Source organism: Nanorana parkeri, unplaced genomic scaffold, assembly GCF_000935625.1.
Source record: "Nanorana parkeri isolate BGI_ZX_2015 unplaced genomic scaffold, ASM93562v1 scaffold845, whole genome shotgun sequence".
Taxonomy (NCBI): domain Eukaryota; kingdom Metazoa; phylum Chordata; class Amphibia; order Anura; family Dicroglossidae; genus Nanorana; species Nanorana parkeri.
Genome location: NW_017307113.1, coordinates 141989 through 151986, shown reverse-complemented (window position 1 = coordinate 151986; position 9998 = coordinate 141989). Strand labels below are relative to the sequence as shown.

The 9998-nt window shown below is 43.3% G+C and overlaps 1 long non-coding RNA gene across 1 annotated transcript in view; it reads right to left on the bottom strand.

Moving 5' to 3' along the window:
* Nucleotides 1-6302: 6302 nt before the first annotated feature.
* Nucleotides 6303-9998, bottom strand: part of LOC108794385 — a 16707-nt gene continuing 13011 nt past the window's right edge. Inside the window, exon 3 of the long non-coding RNA XR_001941706.1 lies at nt 6303-6314. This is a non-coding gene — a long non-coding RNA (uncharacterized LOC108794385). The remainder of the gene's footprint in view (nt 6315-9998) is intronic.

Below are 9998 nucleotides of genomic sequence, written 5' to 3'. Positions count from 1 at the left end.
TCGTACAATCTGCCCACCTTGGACAGGCAGATCGTACTTCCGATGACTCCAATGCCGCACGGGCAGTGTGCGCATGCGCACACCGGCCCGCTCGGCGTTTGTCTCCCGAGAGAGGCACTCACGTACGATTCTAGGCGGGTTTTCAAGCCTGCACAGGAGACAAAAGACGTGCGACCGTACAGTAGAAACGGTCGCACGCCTTCCATACACCTGACGATTATCGTACGATCGCAGGCACCTTATGGGCACCTTAAGGATGTGTGGCTTGCCTCTAACTGATACACTGTGCACACGTGACAGTTAGGCCTTGTTCACACCAGGAGCAGAGCAGTTACACACCGGATCAAACTGCATCCAATGTATTTCAATGGTATTTTGGGCTCTAGTTCACACCGCAGCGTTCAATTCCAGAGCATGTAAAAAACTGCAGCAAGCCCTATTTTATCTGCTCTGGAACGCTATGCAAACGCATCAAAAGCACATGCAAACGTCCTGGAACGCACTGAAAGCCCATTCTAAACTAAAAATATATATATTTTTTTTTAACCAAAAACGGCCCGGAACGCATCAAAAACGCAGCACAACCCACTGCACTGCGTGTGCAGAAACTCGTGCAGATCTGGTCTGCATTTGGTGTGAACAAGCCCTTAATGAATTACCGCCTTGTTGGAATTAATGCCCCATTCGGTTGCTTGTAGCAAGTCAGAGGGCAGTTTGACCATAGAGCCGCTCCTTTCAGCACTCGAAGGCTGCATTGGGGGCCTGAAGAAAGCTCCTATGACGCTTGTTAAATGTTTTGTAAATGTGCAGAGCGTGTTGCTTCTCAGACTAAAGTTTACATACTAAGATTTGAAGAAATCCACACCTAAAGCAGCTCTGCCCAACATAAGCTAAGCAGCTCCCAGCCACTAAAGGGTTAAAATTGATTAATCTGTAGCCTGTGGTGACGTCAGCGGGTGCGGCAATGTCCCTAATACATGTGACGCTGGAAAAACCGGAACTGAACTGTCACCTAGTACACGCCGATTTGTCACCACTGTATATTGAAAAATATAACACAACACATGAAAGGAAAACGTTTTTGTTATTATTGCTAAAAAAAAAAATGAAAGCGCTGTTTATTTTAGACACACATTAGACTCCATTCAAAGGGATAAAGATGTTTATTTTTAGCCATGTGACTGTAATCTCATTAGACGCAGCTAAAAATTACTGTGACTTTTTTGGTAAATAGGGATCCTTATCCTGATGAGTTACTTTGTGAACTGAGGATATGCTTCCTTTTTGTCACAGACCAACACTTTCCCCCAAACTGTCCCCATGACCCAGTACAGTTCCCTACACCGAAACTGCTTGCTCATCCTGTATCCCTGGCAGGGCACCGGGCATTTAGATCGCCGATGTGGATTCGCCACATGCAGACTACGGGTTTCCCCTTCCATGGAGCCGCACTCTCCTGGTGGGCACGGAGCATCCCATTTCCTGCTCTCTACAGTGCTTGCCTTAGAGAAAGGCAGCACTCCCAGAATCGACTGTGTCAAGTGGGGGCAGGGTTTTTTGCTAGGGCAACCTGATGCCAAGCATTGGGTTGCCTGGCTGCAGGATCTTGTCCCAGCTCAGGTTTAAATACCTGAGCAGGGGCCAGGCCAGGGAGTGATATTTCTATCTGTGTGGACCTGAGCTGCAGCCAACTCTCTCAGGACCCTGTGATCTCCCTCTGGAAGCACTCCGCCTGACCCTCTTCTGCATGAATCTCCCTCTACCTCAGTGTGCGTCAATTACCCCGTTTTTGCTGCACCCTATTCCTGCTTGTCCTTTGCCATGTCCTTGATTGCTGCTCTATGATGTGGCTACCTGTACCTTGCTGTGCCTGGAGTGCTACCCTGTGCTTGTAGCCCTGTGACCCTGGACTTGCTCTTTTGATGTTGGAAATACAATCACATATTAAGATGTAACTGTCTTTTAAGCAGTAGACGGTGCTGTAGTGCAAAGCTAGTTTTCTAATGCATGTTTATCTAGGATATCTAGGTTTCCTGTTTGATTCTGCATTCCTATATAGACTGTATCCAGATGTAATCTTCTTATAAGCAAATAAAACTTAATTCAGCATTCCTCAAGATCTCAGTGCTTCATCTAAACACATAACCAACAATTGTTGCCCTGTGTTCCTGCTGATTGTCCCTTGCCATGCCCTGGATTGCTGCCCCGTGATCTTGCCACCTTTCCCCTTGTGCCCAGATTGCCTCCCTGTCCCCTGAAATGTAATCTTTGCTGTACCATATTGCTGCCTGCCCCTTTCTGTTCTCAGATTGTTGCTTTGGGACCTTGGACTTGTGCCTGCATTGCTTCCTCACGGGCTTACCTCCTTTACAATCCCTTTGCTTGTTGAATTCCTCAATAAAGAGCGCCAAGAGCAGGTTGTGCGCTGAGTACTGAGGGAGAGGAGCAGAGACTCAGAGCCGGGGGCAGACTGCAGGGTAGAAGATGTCGGCCAGCAGAGAAGAGGGAATCATGTTGACATCAGCTGCAGATGCAAGCCTGAGAGGGGAGCCCCAGAGCATGCAGGCTACCTCTCGTCTGGTTCCCAGAGATGCGGAGGCATTTAGTGAAGAAGCGACCTGTGCTGCATCTGCCATCACCGAGCCTGTGGGTCAGACTGCCGTCAGTACATTCACGCCGTTTCAAGGTAGTGAGAGGGTTTTGGCTACCTTTTATATGCATCAAACTTGTTTGTTATAGACATTTTGATGCTGCCAGCAGGGGGCTGCATTGCCTTTCTCTTTTTCGCGGATTACAAGTAGCCTCATTTTGAGGGTAAGTGCAACAATGTGAGATCAGGGGCCGCACCGCTGGCAGACTTTTTATTATTATGGCCAGTGTCTAGAAAGAGCCTGAACATAGTTGTTAGGCCACATCGATACGTATATTATTTTACATTGCCAGGGAATTTGTCGGGGCAGCAGAAGGACCCAACAATCCAGCAGCCTGTGACTGGTGAGTAAAAGGAGAAGCAGCAGACTGATGAGCTCATTTTTCTATCACTCTGCTCTCTTGTTCTATTAGCTGGCTCATTGTAAGCACTGAAGCACGCTAAAGGTGCCCATACACCTATTGATTTTCGTTCGATAAACGTCCACAAATGGTCTTTCGAACGATAATCGATAAAGTGACAGGAACCCAACGATTTTAATTAGTGTACCTCTGGTCGAATTCTTTCGATCGGTCAGGCAAAAATCTTTTTCGAATTGTACGACAATCTATGGATTAGTGGTGTTTTGGTACGAAAAAAATTGCAGCAAGTACACTGCACATGCACAAATGAGAATCCATTCTGTTGATGAACGAAATTCGGTAAGTTAGTATTGCTAACGAACGATTATCGAACTCGACATTGGCCTGTGCTTAATGGGCTATTTGAGCTTGAATCGAAAGAGGTGCCTGGCCAGCTTAACTGGCTCCTTGTGCTGCTTCTCCATCTCTGGAGTCTGAACAGTTCTGCTATTCCTGGGACTGTAAGAGCCTGATACCAGGTCAAATTACCGTTTACATACAAAATAAATACATTCAGTGATGTAATAATGAATACGGAGACATACTGTATTCATTTGTGTATTTTAATATCTGCCTGGAGTTCAGTAATAATCATGGAAAGTGTTAGTTCATCTCCTATATGATGCAGCAGGTGGATCCCTTTGTCCGCTTTTGATCAGCATGATACAATGGAGGGGGTGGCCACAGGTACAACACGTTTCAGGGTGTCAGAGACGGGGCTTCCTCTTATTTTCTTCTACAAGGAAAGCTGTAGAGTTATTTAGCAGCTCCTCCTTAAAAACAGTCCTCAGCTTCTAATTGTGCAGTGTGAGGAGGAAACCAGGTGTACACTTTGTTCATATACATCCCTGCATGCTGTGTGTTCACATTCCTGTCAGTTGTGTAGCTTTGTACCTGATTACGTAATCAAAATCACGCTTCTGTCACCTCTGCACCTTATTAGAGCTGCTGCCTGTCATTCCCTGGGGCACACATATTCATACCCTGGAGCCTGCATAAAGCAGACTCATAATCTAGATAGAAAGCATGCTGCTGGAAAAGGATTTTTTTCAGTTGTCTTGTTGGATGATCTGGTCTGGTTTTTCTTTCTTGATCAAGCAATTGTACACAACATATAGGTATACTGTATATTCCAGTAACAGAAAAGCAATACATGACCTTTCTCCCAATCCCTTACAAGCCTGATACGTGCTGTCCTACACCTATGGATAACTTTACTCAGAGATGGTATAGTAATAGTTTTATAATGAAAAACATTCAAAAATGTACTTTTCAGCATAAATCACAACTCTTCTGACACCGTTCTGACTAATCACAATGCGTCTGGTCTCTATAGCAGGAGCTTGGTGGGAATGACATTCATGCACTTAGCTTGATGCTGGCTGTGCCTGAACAACGATATTTCCCTTTGGCAATGATAGTGTAACAAATGGGTTGGCATTACTCCCGGACACGGTCACTAGAGCAACGCAGAGTAATAGTTGTTTCTAGACAAGAGTGCGTTTTTGCGTTTTTGTAGCTGTTATCATACAGTCAAAGGGGACTATTTATACCGCAGAGTGGATACTTCTTTTCATAGGAAAGCACAGTGTTAACTCCACATTGCACCTGAATTTTACAAGCCATTCATATCATGGAGGCCAAGGCATGGAGCCTGAGGTGGCCTCTGGGTGTTCTGATAGCAGAGCCAGCTATGTCCGTCCCTCCAGTCAGTGCTGAAGAAATGGGGAAGGGAAATCCCTGTGGAGAACAATGACTGACAGTCACTGCTCTCTGCAGGGGGATGATTTGGAAGTGAGCGAGCGGCGGTATGTTTTCGCTCATTTCCCGATCAATAGAGCCGACGTGTGACAGTTTAAATGTCACACCTCGGCTCTAGATATAGGGGTGATTGTAATTCACTTACCCCATAATTCTCCTTTAAAGCAGCATAGGGGGGGGCGCAGAGCCTTTAAGGTTACTTTAATGCTTAGTAGTGCCGCACAGGGATCTTCACTACTGCTCATACTGGTAAAATAGTCAAGAAAATGGCAAACAATAACTGTAAACAATGTGAAAGTCACATAACAATTATTAGAAAAATTGTACGATAAGAGGCAGTATAAGGGCTCAATCACACTATAAGCGGTGAGTGGTGCTTTTCAGCAACTGAACACCACCAGTCACTGCTAGGCCACATAGAAGACAGTTGTGTTCTACATTCCCCATTCACACCATGCTGCATTTTTTTCACAGCACACTGTGTAGAAGCAGTAGTTACCACAGTGCATTACACCACAATGCTGTGCGGGGACCTGAATGGAGTGTACACTCCAAATAAAGTTCAAAGAAAAAAGTAAACAATGTCATACCGCCCACCCGCCGGATGAGTCGCACCTCGCTAGCCTGCATGCTAAAACTCAACGTTTTAGCATGCAGGTTAGTGTGAATGAGCCCATAAAGATAAGGCAGATATACTGTCATAGCTACAAGCTCTGCTTTCTTTTCCATAATTCCCTGTAATGTATCTAGTTTAGGCTTCCTTAGTATAATTGGTCAGACCAACTGGCCATCATCTAATGTCTTCGGCAGACCTGGACATTTTATGGCATGTTGGTCACTTCCTGCTCTTTGGCTGTCCCCCTTTGTCCCACAGTCTGGACACAAACCGATCACCGACCTGTGCTATCGCTGGCTGACAGTGGATACACCGGCCTCCAGGGCTGGTGCTTCTACTGCAAGCCATAGTCCAGTGCAGGCCCCCTTCTCTTAAGTCATTAGTTGCTAGGACCGCTGGCATCCTAGCAATCATTAATGTAAGGTGTCCAGCTCCTCTGCAGTCATTGGTTGTTAGCACTCCACATCATTCCCAGTTTCTCATGTGACCCCTTGAGAAAATATATTGCCCACCCATGCTCTATGGGCATATCACATAGTTCACAAAGAAAGACCAAGAAAAGAAGAGCTACTACCCACGGATTATAAATGCATAATTGATAAAAGTTAAATTGTGTGTAATTCATGGAAGGCATGTATGAAGAAAAGTGGAAGGTGACTCACTGTTAGATCTGTTAGATGGAGGTGGTAGGTAGGTAAGTAATCGCTGGTGAAAGAATATATGGTAGTGCCGGCCGATGGAGGAAATCGGATCCAGTGGCTGGAGCCCGGGGAGAGGAGCCGCTGGCTGGAGATAGCGTCAGGCGACCGTAGCTGGGAACGGGCTAGGCACTGGATGTGTTGGTAGTGCCTCCATTGGCCTCCATCGGCCGGCACTACCATCTATTCTTTCACCAGCGATTACTTACCTACCTACCACCTCCATCTAACAGTGAGTCACCTTCCACTTTTTTTCATACATGCCTTCCATGAATTACACTCAATTTAACTTTGATCAATTATGCATTTATAATCCGTGGGTAGTAGCGCTTCTTTTCTTTGTCTCTCTTTGTTAATTCTGCACACAGGGTTCCTCTCCCTGTTTAAGTAGTCCGCACACCCTATACTGCTAACCGCATATATCAATATCCACAGTAGTGCGCTTACAATTTTTTCCGTTTTTTTATATTATAATATCACATAGTTCAGACTCCTTCGTCTGAATAGATACAGTGATTATTGATATAGTAACATCATTTCGGATGTGATGAGATTAAAATTAATATGTGTATAGTTCAGGAGCTACGTCAATTTGCTGTGAGGTGCGTCTGTGATCCCTGATATAGGGAACGCCCTGGGGCCCTAATATAGGGAAGGATCTGGAGCCCCAACAACACATAGTGGCACCACTGTGAACTATGCAAAATTCCATTGTGTGAAACAACGCGGCTTCTGTTACTTGCGAACCTTCTTTTTTTTTTTCTCTCTATTCTGGTTTTCATTTGATCTGTGTGAATGCCAGAAAACAATCACAGCACAGTAATCTAAGTAACATGACATTTCCATAGTAACTTGGACTAAAAATAGGGCAAAGGAGCTTACTGAGGATGTTTAAGGACTGGTTGTATTTGTGGTTGGATAATAAAGTCATAAAAAAAAGAAAAATAAAAGGTTCTTTTTATGACATCTTTATTGATTTTATATGACAGATTTTTGATCACCTTGCAGCTTTTTAAAAAAGTTTGCAGAAGTTTTTTTTTTTTCTTTGGTTATAAAAATGATTATTATCAGGTTCTTTAACCTATAGGTCCTTTTTATGTTGCTTTACACAAGCTTTTAATTAGGGTGATCAACACAAGTAAAGTGTTAAAGAGAGGAAACAATTACAGCCATGACTATGCCACAGGCGGATAAGCGGCTGAACCATCATGGCTGGCCTCTCTGAGTTCCTTTTCCATAATCTTCTGTCACAGGATCCAGAACACATGTATATCCATATGTGGAAACTTCCCAATGCCAGTAAACCAGGCGATGCTCAGAGGCAGCTGGTGCTTTGCAATGGTGAATAGCTGAGTAGCCAACAAAGCATTGATTTCACAGACGGGTTGGTCAGAAGAGGTAGAGCAGGGGTCGACAACCTAGGCACTCCAGTTTCAGTATTCCAGCTGTGCTGAAACTACAAAGCCCATTATGCCTGTCAGTTTTGCAATGCCTCATAGGACTTGTACTTCCACAACAGCTGGAGTGCCGACGATGCCTAGCCCTGAGGTACAGTATTGACACTTGTAAAATAAACAGTGGCAAATTCTGCACATGGTCAAACTAAGGTTGAGTTAAAAGTCCTGCCTAAGGGTAGGTTCACACCATTTTCCGGACCAGATCCGGTCCGGAAAATGGTTTGAACCTGCCCGCAGTTCAAGTGTATCCCAGACCAGACAAAATGAGACATGCAGTATTTTTCTGGTCTGGTCTGGAAGGACTGCGCTGGTGTGAACAGAGGCCAGAAGTAACATAGGGATACATTAGGATGCATTAGGATGCATTTTGGGTCCAGAAACAATCTGGTCTGGTCTGGAGATGATCTGGATGTGGTGTGAATGGGCCCTTAGAACTGATTCTCCTCTATGAGCCTCTCTGAATCTAGTTTCAGTTTGTTACTGAGGCTTTTGTTGCTTGAGTTTAAGGTGAAGCCTCTCCAACCACCATTGACCAATACCAAGAGCCAATACAAGAACCTTAGAGGCCAATAAAGGCTCTGTCACTTGACAGGGGTCATCAGCAGGTAGGGCTTAGTCATGGCCCCAGGTAGTGAAGTGACGCTACTTTTAACATTTAGTTTTAAAAGTTTAAAAATGCCTGACAGGTACCCTTTAGGGCAGTGGTTCTCAACTCGTTTTGGGTCCCGAGGTTACACAGGTTGAGAACCACTGCTTTAGGGGATACACTGTTACTGTTCTTCATGCAAGAAAGTTCTCACATCTGGTGTTTCAGTACATTCACCTTATTACTGTGATATAAAGTATTATGATGGCTCTGTGCTGGTGTACATTGGGCATTCTGTCGACTGGTCTCTGGTCAATGGCTGATTTTGGGACTCAGCTATCTTTGTGTTGAGTATCTTTCTTGTATCGTTGGGTTTGCAGAACATGTTGTGCACACAATGCAACTTGGATAGTTGGCTGCCTCTAATGAGAGGGTCCCAAGAGCTTCCTGACATGCTGACATAAGAGGGCACAAGGAATACGCAGCAAAAATATTATACGTGTCCTGAGCTCTAGTTTGAGTCTCTAATGTATTTTATATTAAATAGAAAGCTACAGAAGGACAAGAACTATGCAGGGGAAATCTTGCTGCTGCAGTCCTTGCGGGTGACTCAGCCTACCACATTCAATCTTTTAAAAAAACTACTGTACCACTTTTCAGAGAAGAGCACCAGGATTCATTAAAAATAACCCTTGCAGTGGGTCTAGGGGTAAGTGCTTGTTTTGGAACAGAGGTGAGTGCTTACTGCTGCAGGACCAAGGGTCAGGTGAATATATTTATTTTGGCCCCTAGACCAAAACGAGCACTTAACCCTTGAACTGCAAAGGTTAATTTCAATAAATCCTGGGGTACTTCTTTAACTAGTACAAGCCCCTCTACAGACGCCAGGCTGTCAGTCTTTCTAAACCCTGTGTGTGTATAGTACCCAAATAAAACTACACATTGTTATTAAGTTAAGTCTGTCTCCTATAAAAGTCAAGGTGGAAGTATGTCCCGCCCTGCTTTGGGATTATACCTACTACATGAAACATATTATTATTACTTTTATTTATTTAGGAGTATACATAAAATATTTATTTTATTTCTAAAGAATGATATACCACATAGCATATTATTTTATTCATTTTAGAAATATTTACCAAATAAAACATTTAGTTTATTTAGGAATACAGTATATACCACATGAAACATTATTATTATTATTAGGTATTTTATATACTTAGGAATTAATTATGCATGAAATATTATGTTACAGAGAATCATCAGCTGTTCATTTCATTGTTTCGACTGTTATTTATAAAAAATATTTGACAACCCCTATTAAATCATGCAGTGCTAAAAATGGTAAACCTTTCACTTGTAAACATCTCATCACCCAAACTCCAAACTACATGCTTGCTTGGGTTTGCCACTTGATTAACTACTGCATTTGGTTAAAAATTGTTAATCTACTCATAATTCATGTATAGGACACGCCTGTATATTTAATCACTATTTAGCTTGAAAGGTTAATAATTGATCAACATTAAAGTCAACTTTTCCATTTGAATGTACACACAGCAGGGGAATAACATAGTATCTGTAAACCTGGAAAAGAGTTATTGTTCACCAGTCATGCACTGGGTAGTAGTTTATAACATAAATGGTCCATATTTTGTTCTGGTTTCTATAAACACTGTCATAGGAAATACCACTGTATAGGAAATACTGGCCCCAAAATCAGCAATAACCAGTCCTACGAATAAATATTTCCAATGCTGCTCAGTTCTATCTAGTGAACATAATGTTAAAAAAAATTGTGTGTGTATGTATGTATACACAGTATATAT